Source organism: Scyliorhinus torazame, chromosome 11, assembly GCF_047496885.1.
Source record: "Scyliorhinus torazame isolate Kashiwa2021f chromosome 11, sScyTor2.1, whole genome shotgun sequence".
Lineage (NCBI taxonomy): Eukaryota > Metazoa > Chordata > Chondrichthyes > Carcharhiniformes > Scyliorhinidae > Scyliorhinus > Scyliorhinus torazame.
In genome coordinates, this window is record NC_092717.1 from 88981576 (window position 1) to 88994965 (window position 13390).

Sequence of the window (13390 nt, forward strand, 5' to 3'; positions counted from 1 at the left end):
ACTGAGGTCACAGCTTTTCTGTGATGTCACTTCAGTCCCCCCCCCCCCCCCACACACACAATTTGAAAAGGTAATAAAAGTAAAAATGAGTAAAAATCACTTACTTACCTTCTTACCTTCTGAGGGTCTTTGATGTTCTCAGGTTCTCTCCCTGACAGAGACTGCTCCTCCTCCGAACGGCTCCCGAAATTAGGCCGCGATCTTTTTAAATCTCCGCTCCGACTCGCAGCTCCCGCTCTTTTTAAATCTCTGCAGGAATGCTGTGAGAAATGTCTCAAGGATACTGGTGGGACTGGTGGCGGAGCGGGTGCTGAACAAGGTCCCAGATGTGGATAGAGCTTACAGGTCTCGAAGGCAGAAGCCAAGAGCGGGGGAGCCACTGCGGGTGGTGATTGTGAGGCTCCACGAATTTGTGGAGAAGGAAATGATCCTGCGGTGGGCCAGGAAGAAATGGAACTGTGAATGGGGGGGATCAAAGTCCGAACATACCAGGACTTTGGAGAGAGCTGGCAAAAAGGTGTGTTGGGTTTAACAGGGCCAAGGCTCTCTATCGATGGCAGATCAGGGGCGGAATTCTCCGACCCCCCGCCGGGTTGCCGAATTCTCCGGCACCGGATATTCAGCGGGGGCGGGAATTGTGCCGCTCCGGTTGGCGATGGGCCGAAGTCCCGCTGCTGGAATGACTGTCCCGCCGGTGAGAATCAAACCACCTCTCTTACCGACGGGACTAGGTGGCACGGGCGGGCTCTGGGGTCCTGGGGGGGACGCAGGGCGATCTGGCCCCGGAGGGTGCCCCCACGGTGGCCTGGCCAGTGATCGGGGCCCACCGATCCACGGGTGGGCCTGTGCCGTGGGTCACTCTTTTCCATCTGTCTCGGCCACAGCCTTCACCATGGCCGACACGTAAGAGACACCCTGCCCTGCGCATGCGCGGGGATGACGTCAGCAGCTGCTGACGCTCCCGCGCATGCGTGGACTTCCGCCGGCCGGCGAAGTCCTTTCGGCCCCGGCTGGCGTGGGGCCAAGGGCCTTCCACGCTAGCCTGTGGAGCGGGAACCACTCCGGCGTGCACCTAGCCCCTCACGGTGAGGGCTTGGCCCCTAAAGGTGCGGAGAAATCTGCACCTTTGGGGCGGCCCGACGCCAGAGTGGTTCCCGCCACTCCATCCCGCAGGGACCCCCCGCCCCGCCGGGTAGGGGAGAATCCCGGCCCAGGTTCCGGGTGCTAAACCCGGTGAAACTGTGGGTGACTTTTGAAGGTGGGATTACTATTTTAAAACCCCAGAGGAGGCCAATGACTTTATTAAAGAGCATAAACTGGGGGAGAACAGAACTTTGATGGGAGGCGGAGGAGTTTACACAACAGAGTTTGGAGGACGCGGGTAGTGTGGGGGTCGGAGGGTGGGGGGGGGGGGTCTTTTCTTTCTTCTCTGGCGAGGGATTTAATTATGGCGACTATTTGTTCAGGGGTAGTAGGTTTGTAAGGGGGCTACTGCCCGCGCACCCCCCCCCCACCCCACCCCTAGACCCCCCCCCCCCCCCCACCCCTACGCCTCTGGTGGTGTTTATTTTTTGAAGGAGGTAACCTGTGGCTTTGGATGGGTCTTTGTTTGGGTGGGGGAGGGTGAGATCCACGGGGAGCCGTTTACACAGATTGAGGAGGAAAGGGTGGGGGGATAGGTAGAGAGGTAGATAGGAAATGAAATGGGGGAGATGGCCGCGTGGGTTGGCCGACGGGATGGGGAGAGGGCAAGGGGGGAGGTGGGGGCAGAGGAGGAGGGAGGGGAGGGGGGAGGCCGGAAGGGAGATGTAAGGTGGCAGGGTTCGAGGAGAAGCGTGGTAATGGGTGGACAAGGGGGCCATCTTGGATGAGCCTGGTTTAACGTGAAATTAAAGCGGCCTGAATCGGTAGGTGCGGACAGTAGAGGGGAGTCTCCGGTAGAGCTCATAACATGGAACATGCGGATCTGAGCAGGCCAGTGAAAAGATCTCGGGTCCTTGCGCACTTGAGAAGTCTGAAATGTGCAGTGGATGCACCTCCGAGTGAGGGATAAGGTTAGGTTGAGAAAGGGATTGGTGGATCAGGTAGTTCACTCAGGGTTTGACTCAAAGTCGCAGGGCGTGTGGTCATTCTGTTGAGTAAAAAGACTTGGGCACGATTCTCTGACCCCCCACCGGGTCGGAGAATCGCCGGGGGCTGGCGTGAATCCCGCCCCCGCCATGTCCCGAATTCTCTGCCACCTGAGATTCGGTGGGGCGGGAATCGCGCCGGTCGGCGGGAATCGCGCCGGTCGGCGGGCCCACCCCTGGCGATTCTCCGGCCCGCGATGGGCCGAAATCCCGCCGCTGTCAACCCTCGCCAGCCGGCGTGGATTAGACCTCCTTTTCAAAAGCGGGGCGCGGGGCGATCTGGCCCCGGGGGGTGCCCCCACGGTGGCCTGGCCCGCAATCGGGGCCCACCGATCCGCGGGCGGGCCTGTGCCATGGGGGCACTCTTTTTCTTCCGCCTTCGCCATGGTCTTCGCTATGGCGGAGGCGGAAGAGACCCCCTACCCTGCGCATGCATGGGGATGCCTTGAGCGTCCGCTGACGCTTCCCCGCATGCGTTGCCCGGCGAAGTCCTTTCGGCGCCGGCTGGCGTGGCGCCAAAGGCCTTTCCCGCCAGCCGGCGGAGCGGAAACCGCTTCGGCGCGGGCCTAGCCCCTCAAGGTGAGAGTTTGGCCCCTAAAGGTGCGGAGAATTCCGCGCCTTTTGGGCGGCCCGACGCCGGACTGATCCGTGCCGCTTTTGGCGCCGGGTAGCGGACATTGCGCCGTTTGCGGAGAATCCCGCCCAAGGTTTGTAACTGCCGAGGAAGTGCGGGAGCCGGGAGGGAGATATGAGATGGTGAGTGGGGCGTTGGAGGGGATGCTGGAGGTGCTGGTGAACATATATGCACTGAATTAGGATGACGTGGGATTTGTGAGGGGGCTGCTGGGACCGGATACGGACATGGCCACACATCAGTATGGATGGCACGGCAGCACAGTGGTTAGCACTGTTGCTTCACAGCGCCAGGGGCACGGGTTCGATTCCCACAAGTCCAAAGACGTGCTGTATGGTAATTTGGATATTCTGAATTCTCCTCGGTGTACCCGAACAGGCGGCGGAATGTGGCGACTAGGGGATTTTCACAGTAACTTCATTGCAGTGTTAATGTAAGTATATGTGTGACAATAATAAAGATTATTATTATTGGAGAAAATGTAATTTCAACTCTGTTATTCGATGCATTGTCCCTTAAGTGGGCACGTCATCCTCCAGAAATAAAGTTATTTTCAGCACCCAATGGTTTACTTACGTTTCCCAGCAAAGTAAACCTTGATCCCAGATCTAACTTTCCCTGTGAGGGTTACAGTGGAGATTCCATCCCTCCAGCACAAGCCAAGTGATTCTTCAAATCGCCTTTATAGCCTCATGAACTGTGTCTCTTCCATCTGAGCACAGGCTTCCCATCTACATTATGTATGATGAACAATAGAGTCAGCATTTTCTCTGCTTCAGGTGTAAAACTGGCTGCCACTATCTCCTGCTCTCTGCCCCTCACCAGGCTGCAGGCAATCCCAAATCAACTGCTGTCGATATGCACATTTATTTGTAGGGAAGCCTGCAATCTTATCTCAAAAATGGTTTGTTATGCCCTCTTCCCCATGACAATGTAAAACACACATTAACCTTGTACCTAAGATGTGGCGATGCCAGCGTTGGACTTGGGTAAGCACAGTAAGAAGTCTTACAACACCAGGTTAAAGTCCAACAGGTTTGTTTCAAATCACTAGCTTTCAGAGCGCAGCTCCTTCCTCAGGTGAATGAAGAGGTATGTTCCAGAAACGTATATATAGACAAAGTTATATAGCTTCATTTCCGGGAGCGGGAAAGAGAGAGGGAGCCGGAATGCAGCTTGGGAATCAGGTAGGTTCTTAAACTTACCCCCAGGTTCCAGCAGCCTTCATTTCCGGGAGCGGGAGAGGGAGAGGGAGCTGGAGTACAGCTTGGGAATCAGCTAGGTTCTTAAACTTATCCCCAGGTTCCAGGGGCCTTCATTTCCGGGAGCAGGAGAGAGTGAGGGAGCCAGAGTGCAGCTTGGGAATCAGGTAGGTGCTTAAGTATTTTATTTTTACCTGTATTTAAGTTGGGCGGTTGCTAAACCCTAGACACTACACTTGTAGTGTCCCCCACCCTTCCACCGCCTCTAACCTAAGGGGGTGAGTAAATATCAGGTAAGCTCTTTCTTTCTTTTCTTTTATCCGCAAGTTATCTAGAGGGGATGGCAGGGAAGGCAGTGCAGTGTTCCTCCTGCAGAATGTTTGCGATGAGGGAGGCTATCAGTGTCCCTGTTGATTTCACCTGTGGGAAGTGCAGCCATCTCCAGCTCCACAGAAACCTCGGTAGGGAACTGGAGCTGGAGCTGGATGAACTTCAGATCATTCGGGAGGCAGAGGTGGTAATAGATAGTAGCTTCAGGGATGGAGTTACTCCGAAGAATGTAGATAGATGGGTGACAGTGAGAGGGGCTGGGAGGAAGCAGTCAGTACAGGGATCCCCTGTGGTCGTTCCCCTCAGTAACAAGTATACTGCTTTGGATACTGTTGGGGGGTGGGACTTCCCAAGGTAAGCCACGGTGACCGGATCTCCAGCACTGAGTCCGTCCCTGTGGTTCAGAAGGGAAGGAGGGAGAGCAGGAGAGCAATAGTTATTGGGGACTCGATAGTTAGACGGACAGATAGACGGTTCTGTGGCAACGAAAGAGACCCACGGATGGTATGTTGCCTTCCGGGTGCCAGGGTCCATGACGTCTCGGACTGTGTTTTCAGAATCCTTAAGGGGGAGGGGGAACAGGCACAAGTCGTGGTACACATCGGTATCAACAACATAGGTAAGAGAAGGGACGGAGATTTAAACCAGGAATTTAGGGAGCTAGGGTGGAAGCTGAGAGCCAGGACAAACCATGCTGTCATCTCTGGTTTGTTGCCGGTGCCACGTGCCAGTGAGTTGGAAAAGGGAGAGAGTGCAGATAAACACGTGGCTGCAGGGATGGTGTAGGAGGGAGGGTTTCAGTTACGTGGATAATTGGAGCACATTCTGGGGAAGGTGGGACCTGTCCAGACAGGACGGTTTGCACCTGAACCAGAGGGGCATCAATATCCTGGGAGGGAAATTTGCTACGGCTCTTCGGAGGGGTTTAAACTAATTTGTCAGGGGGCTGGGAAAATTAGCTGCGTTCCAGAAGCCAGTGTTGAGAGTAGTGACGTACTGAGGAGGGTATCAAGGTCGCAGGAGTGTACCAGCAGGCAGGAAGGTGGGTTGAAGTGTGTCTACTTCAATGCAAGGAGCATCCGGAATAAGGTAGGTGAACATGGAGCGTGGATTGTTACTTGGGACTACGATGTCATGGCCATTACGGAGACATGGTTAGAACAGGGACAGGAATGGTTGTTGGACGTTCCGGGGTATAGATGTTTCAATAAGAGTAGGGAAGGTGGTAAAAGAGGTGGAGGAGTAGCATTATTAATCAAGGATAGTTTAACGGCTGCAGAAAGGCAGTTCGAAGGGGATCTGCCTACTGAGGTAATATGGGCTGAAGTTAGAAATAGGAAAGGAAAAGTCTCGTTGTTATGAGTTTTCTATAGACCCCTGTGGTAGTCTGTGGTAGGAGGATTACGGTACCTGGTAATGCTGGAATACCATTGGTGGAGAATGTACTTGTTCCCATTGGTTAAGCTTGTATGTTAGCTCCGCCCTGCAAAGCGGGGTATATGAGCCCGTGCCGCCCAGCAGCTTTCTTGCTGTACCTGCGCTGCTGGGGGAAACATCTAGCGTATTAAAGCCTTCAATTGTCTCCAATCTCGTTTCTGGGGTTATTGATCGTGCATCAACCCCCAAATAGTAATAGAGATGTGGAGGAAGAAATTGCTAAACAGATTATGGATAGGTGTGGAGGTCACAGGGTAGTTGTCATGGGTGACTTTAACTTTCCAAATATTGATTGGAACCTTTATAGGTCGAACAGTTCGGAAGGGGCAGTTTTTGTACAGTGTCTGCAGGAGGGTTTCCTGACACAATGGGCACGATTCTCCACTCCCACACCGGGTGGGAGAATCGCCTGGGCCGCCAAAGATTCCAGGGACGCCGGTGCGACGTCCTCCCGCGATTCTCCCAAGCGGCGGGAACGGCCCGGTCGAGTTTCGCGGGCCGCAGGCCGGAGAATCGCCGGAGACACCCAAAATGGCGATTCTCCGGCACCCCCGCGACTCTGAGGCCCAGATGGGCCGAGCGGCCAGGCCAAAACGGCGGGTTCCCCCCGGCGCCGTCCACACCTGGTCGCTGCAGTCGTGGGCGGTGCGTGAACGCTGGGGGGGCGGCCTGTGGGGGGGCGAGGGGGGATCCTGCACCGAGCTTCACCTGCAATGTGGGGTGGCCCGCGATCGGTGCCCACCGATCATCAGGCCATCCTCTCTGAAGGAGGACCTCCTTCCTTCTGCGGCCCCGCAAGATCCGTCCCCCATCTTCTTGCGGGGCGGATTTGGACAGGACGGCAACCACGCATGCGCGGGTTGGCGCCGGCCAACCCGCGCATGCGTGGATGACGTCCGTTATGCGGCGCCGGCCGCTTCATCTATGCGGCGCCGCTTTTACGTGGGCGACAAGGCCTGGCGCGGGTATATGACGCGGCCCCGATACTGGCCCATTGTCAGGGCCTGAATCGGTCGGGGCCGGGGCCGTTCCGCGCCGTCGTGAACCTCGACGGCGTTCACGACGGCGCGGCCACTTTGGTGTGGGAGTGGAGAATCCCACCCAATATGTGGATAGGGTGACAAGAGGTGTGGCCACATTGGATTTGGTAATGGGTAATGAACCGGGCCAAGTGTTAGATTTGTTTGTGGGAGAGCACTTTGGAGATAGTGACCACAATTCGGTGTCTTTCACTATTGCAATGGAGAGGGATAGGGCCGTACGGCAGGGCAAGATTTATAATTGGGGGAGGGTTAATTATGATGTGATTAGCCAAGAATTAGGGAGCATAAGATGGGAACAGAAACTGTCAGGGAGGAAATGGCCGCGTGAGGGAACCATGGTTCACAAAAGAGGTTGAATGTCTTGTCAAGAGGAAAAAGGAAGCCTATGTAAGGATGAGAAAACAAGGTTCAGTTGGGTCGCTTGAGGGTTACAAGGTAGCAAGGAATGAGCTAAAAAAAAAGGGCTTAGGAGAGCTAGGAGGGGGCATGAGAAGTCCTTGGCGGGTCGGGTCAAGGAAAACCCCAAGGCTTTTTACTCTTATGTGAGAAATAAAAGAATGACCAGGGTGAGGTTAGGGCCGGTCAAGGACAGTAGTGGGAACTTGTGCATGGAGTCTGAAGAGATAGGAGAGGCGTTGAATGAATACTTTTCTTCAGTGTTCACCAAGGAGAGGGGCCATGTTTTTGAGGATGAGAGTGTGATACAGGCGGGTAGGCTGGCGGAGGTAGATGTTCTGAGGGAGGCTGTATTAGCAATTTTGAAAAACCTTAGGGTCGACAAGTCCCCTGGGCCGGATGAGATATATCCTAGGATTCTTTGGGAGGCAAGGGATGAGATTGCAGAGCTTTTGGCTTTGATCTTTGGGTCCTCACTGTCCACGGGGATAGTGCCAGAGGACTGGAGAGTGGCGAATGTTGTTCCGCTGTTCAAGAAAGGGAATAGGAATGACCCTGGTAATTATAGGCCGGTTAGTCTTACTTCGGTGGTCGGTAAGTTAATGGAAAAGGTCTTGAAGGATAGGATTTATGACCATTTGGAAAGATGCAGCTTAATCCGGGATAGTCAACACGGATTCATGAAGGGTAAATCTTGCCTCACAAATTTGATTGAATTCTTTGAGGAGGTAACTAAGTGTGTAGATGAAGGTAGAGCAGTTGATGTCGTATACATGCGTTTTCGTCAGGTGTTTGATAAGGTTCCCCACGGTCGGCTCATGAAGAAGGTAAGGAGGTGTGGGATAGAGGGAAATTTGGCCAATTGGATAAGTAACTGGCTATCACATAGAAGACAGAGGGTGGTGGTGGATGGAAAATGGTCAGACTGGAGACCAGTTACCAGCAGTGTACCACAGGGCTCAGTGCTGGATCCTCTGCTATTTGTGATTTTTATCAATGACTTGGAGGAGGGGGCTGAAGGGTGGGTCAGTAAATGGACAAGGGGGCCATCTTGGATGGGCCTGGTTTAACGTGAAATTAAAGCGGCCTGAATCGGTAGGTGCGTACAGTAGAGGGGAGTCTCCGGTAGAGCTCATAACATGGAACATGCGGATCTGAGCAGGCCAGTGAAAAGATCTCGGGTCCTTGCGCACTTGAGAAGTCTGAAATGTGCAGTGGATGCACCTCCGAGTGAGGGATAAGGTTAGGTTGAGAAAGGGATTGGTGGATCAGGTAGTTCACTCAGGGTTTGACTCAAAGTCGCAGGGCGTGTGGTCATTCTGTTGAGTAAAAAGACTTGGGCACGATTCTCTGACCCCCCACCGGGTCGGAGAATCGCCGGGGGCTGGCGTGAATCCCGCCCCCGCCATGTCCCGAATTCTCTGCCACCTGAGATTCGGTGGGGCGGGAATCGCGCCGGTCGGCGGGAATCGCGCCGGTCGGCGGGCCCACCCCTGGCGATTCTCCGGCCCGCGATGGGCCGAAGTCCCGCCGCTGTCAACCCTCGCCAGCCGGCGTGGATTAGACCTCCTTTTCAAAAGCGGGGCGCGGGGCGATCTGGTCTTCGCTATGGCGGAGGCGGAAGAGACCCCCTACCCTGCGCATGCATGGGGATGCCTTGAGCGTCCGCTGACGCTTCCCCGCATGCGTTGCCCGGCGAAGTCCTTTCGGCGCCGGCTGGCGTGGCGCCAAAGGCCTTTCCCGCCAGCCGGCGGAGCGGAAACCGCTTCGGCGCGGGCCTAGCCCCTCAAGGTGAGAGTTTGGCCCCTAAAGGTGCGGAGAATTCCGCGCCTTTTGGGCGGCCCGACGCCGGACTGATCCGTGCCGCTTTTGGCGCCGGGTAGCGGACATTGCGCCGTTTGCGGAGAATCCCGCCCAAGGTTTGTAACTGCCGAGGAAGTGCGGGAGCCGGGAGGGAGATATGAGATGGTGAGTGGGGCGTTGGAGGGGATGCTGGAGGTGCTGGTGAACATATATGCACTGAATTAGGATGACGTGGGATTTGTGAGGGGGCTGCTGGGACCGGATACGGACATGGCCACACATCAGTATGGATGGCACGGCAGCACAGTGGTTAGCACTGTTGCTTCACAGCGCCAGGGGCACGGGTTCGATTCCCACAAGTCCAAAGACGTGCTGTATGGTAATTTGGATATTCTGAATTCTCCTCGGTGTACCCGAACAGGCGGCGGAATGTGGCGACTAGGGGATTTTCACAGTAACTTCATTGCAGTGTTAATGTAAGTATATGTGTGACAATAATAAAGATTATTATTATTGGAGAAAATGTAATTTCAACTCTGTTATTCGATGCATTGTCCCTTAAGTGGGCACGTCATCCTCCAGAAATAAAGTTATTTTCAGCACCCAATGGTTTACTTACGTTTCCCAGCAAAGTAAACCTTGATCCCAGATCTAACTTTCCCTGTGAGGGTTACAGTGGAGATTCCATCCCTCCAGCACAAGCCAAGTGATTCTTCAAATCGCCTTTATAGCCTCATGAACTGTGTCTCTTCCATCTGAGCACAGGCTTCCCATCTACATTATGTATGATGAACAATAGAGTCAGCATTTTCTCTGCTTCAGGTGTAAAACTGGCTGCCACTATCTCCTGCTCTCTGCCCCTCACCAGGCTGCAGGCAATCCCAAATCAACTGCTGTCGATATGCACATTTATTTGTAGGGAAGCCTGCAATCTTATCTCAAAAATGGTTTGTTATGCCCTCTTCCCCATGACAATGTAAAACACACATTAACCTTGTACCTAAGATGTGGCGATGCCAGCGTTGGACTTGGGTAAGCACAGTAAGAAGTCTTACAACACCAGGTTAAAGTCCAACAGGTTTGTTTCAAATCACTAGCTTTCAGAGCGCAGCTCCTTCCTCAGGTGAATGAAGAGGTATGTTCCAGAAACGTATATATAGACAAAGTTATATAGCTTCATTTCCGGGAGCGGGAAAGAGAGAGGGAGCCGGAATGCAGCTTGGGAATCAGGTAGGTTCTTAAACTTACCCCCAGGTTCCAGCAGCCTTCATTTCCGGGAGCGGGAGAGGGAGAGGGAGCTGGAGTACAGCTTGGGAATCAGCTAGGTTCTTAAACTTATCCCCAGGTTCCAGGGGCCTTCATTTCCGGGAGCAGGAGAGAGTGAGGGAGCCAGAGTGCAGCTTGGGAATCAGGTAGGTGCTTAAGTATTTTATTTTTACCTGTATTTAAGTTGGGCGGTTGCTAAACCCTAGACACTACACTTGTAGTGTCCCCCACCCTTCCACCGCCTCTAACCTAAGGGGGTGAGTAAATATCAGGTAAGCTCTTTCTTTCTTTTCTTTTATCCGCAAGTTATCTAGAGGGGATGGCAGGGAAGGCAGTGCAGTGTTCCTCCTGCAGAATGTTTGCGATGAGGGAGGCTATCAGTGTCCCTGTTGATTTCACCTGTGGGAAGTGCAGCCATCTCCAGCTCCACAGAAACCTCGGTAGGGAACTGGAGCTGGAGCTGGATGAACTTCAGATCATTCGGGAGGCAGAGGTGGTAATAGATAGTAGCTTCAGGGATGGAGTTACTCCGAAGAATGTAGATAGATGGGTGACAGTGAGAGGGGCTGGGAGGAAGCAGTCAGTACAGGGATCCCCTGTGGTCGTTCCCCTCAGTAACAAGTATACTGCTTTGGATACTGTTGGGGGGTGGGACTTCCCAAGGTAAGCCACGGTGACCGGATCTCCAGCACTGAGTCCGTCCCTGTGGTTCAGAAGGGAAGGAGGGAGAGCAGGAGAGCAATAGTTATTGGGGACTCGATAGTTAGACGGACAGATAGACGGTTCTGTGGCAACGAAAGAGACCCACGGATGGTATGTTGCCTTCCGGGTGCCAGGGTCCATGACGTCTCGGACTGTGTTTTCAGAATCCTTAAGGGGGAGGGGGAACAGGCACAAGTCGTGGTACACATCGGTATCAACAACATAGGTAAGAGAAGGGACGGAGATTTAAACCAGGAATTTAGGGAGCTAGGGTGGAAGCTGAGAGCCAGGACAAACCATGCTGTCATCTCTGGTTTGTTGCCGGTGCCACGTGCCAGTGAGTTGGAAAAGGGAGAGAGTGCAGATAAACACGTGGCTGCAGGGATGGTGTAGGAGGGAGGGTTTCAGTTACGTGGATAATTGGAGCACATTCTGGGGAAGGTGGGACCTGTCCAGACAGGACGGTTTGCACCTGAACCAGAGGGGCATCAATATCCTGGGAGGGAAATTTGCTACGGCTCTTCGGAGGGGTTTAAACTAATTTGTCAGGGGGCTGGGAAAATTAGCTGCGTTCCAGAAGCCAGTGTTGAGAGTAGTGACGTACTGAGGAGGGTATCAAGGTCGCAGGAGTGTACCAGCAGGCAGGAAGGTGGGTTGAAGTGTGTCTACTTCAATGCAAGGAGCATCCGGAATAAGGTAGGTGAACATGGAGCGTGGATTGTTACTTGGGACTACGATGTCATGGCCATTACGGAGACATGGTTAGAACAGGGACAGGAATGGTTGTTGGACGTTCCGGGGTATAGATGTTTCAATAAGAGTAGGGAAGGTGGTAAAAGAGGTGGAGGAGTAGCATTATTAATCAAGGATAGTTTAACGGCTGCAGAAAGGCAGTTCGAAGGGGATCTGCCTACTGAGGTAATATGGGCTGAAGTTAGAAATAGGAAAGGAAAAGTCTCGTTGTTATGAGTTTTCTATAGACCCCTGTGGTAGTCTGTGGTAGGAGGATTACGGTACCTGGTAATGCTGGAATACCATTGGTGGAGAATGTACTTGTTCCCATTGGTTAAGCTTGTATGTTAGCTCCGCCCTGCAAAGCGGGGTATATGAGCCCGTGCCGCCCAGCAGCTTTCTTGCTGTACCTGCGCTGCTGGGGGAAACATCTAGCGTATTAAAGCCTTCAATTGTCTCCAATCTCGTTTCTGGGGTTATTGATCGTGCATCAACCCCCAAATAGTAATAGAGATGTGGAGGAAGAAATTGCTAAACAGATTATGGATAGGTGTGGAGGTCACAGGGTAGTTGTCATGGGTGACTTTAACTTTCCAAATATTGATTGGAACCTTTATAGGTCGAACAGTTCGGAAGGGGCAGTTTTTGTACAGTGTCTGCAGGAGGGTTTCCTGACACAATGGGCACGATTCTCCACTCCCACACCGGGTGGGAGAATCGCCTGGGCCGCCAAAGATTCCAGGGACGCCGGTGCGACGTCCTCCCGCGATTCTCCCAAGCGGCGGGAACGGCCCGGTCGAGTTTCGCGGGCCGCAGGCCGGAGAATCGCCGGAGACACCCAAAATGGCGATTCTCCGGCACCCCCGCGACTCTGAGGCCCAGATGGGCCGAGCGGCCAGGCCAAAACGGCGGGTTCCCCCCGGCGCCGTCCACACCTGGTCGCTGCAGTCGTGGGCGGTGCGTGAACGCTGGGGGGGCGGCCTGTGGGGGGGCGAGGGGGGATCCTGCACCGAGCTTCACCTGCAATGTGGGGTGGCCCGCGATCGGTGCCCACCGATCATCAGGCCATCCTCTCTGAAGGAGGACCTCCTTCCTTCTGCGGCCCCGCAAGATCCGTCCCCCATCTTCTTGCGGGGCGGATTTGGACAGGACGGCAACCACGCATGCGCGGGTTGGCGCCGGCCAACCCGCGCATGCGTGGATGACGTCCGTTATGCGGCGCCGGCCGCTTCATCTATGCGGCGCCGCTTTTACGTGGGCGACAAGGCCTGGCGCGGGTATATGACGCGGCCCCGATACTGGCCCATTGTCAGGGCCTGAATCGGTCGGGGCCGGGGCCGTTCCGCGCCGTCGTGAACCTCGACGGCGTTCACGACGGCGCGGCCACTTTGGTGTGGGAGTGGAGAATCCCACCCAATATGTGGATAGGGTGACAAGAGGTGTGGCCACATTGGATTTGGTAATGGGTAATGAACCGGGCCAAGTGTTAGATTTGTTTGTGGGAGAGCACTTTGGAGATAGTGACCACAATTCGGTGTCTTTCACTATTGCAATGGAGAGGGATAGGGCCGTACGGCAGGGCAAGATTTATAATTGGGGGAGGGTTAATTATGATGTGATTAGCCAAGAATTAGGGAGCATAAGATGGGAACAGAAACTGTCAGGGAGGAAATGGCCGCGTGAGGGAACCATGGTTCACAAAAGAGGTTGAATGTC

General features: G+C 54.2%; 1 long non-coding RNA gene across 1 annotated transcript in view; it reads left to right on the top strand.

Annotated features, from left to right (window-relative positions):
* The window catches only part of LOC140385367 (uncharacterized), a 214216-nt gene that overhangs the window by 149398 nt on the left and 51428 nt on the right, over positions 1 to 13390 (top strand). The window lies entirely within an intron of this gene.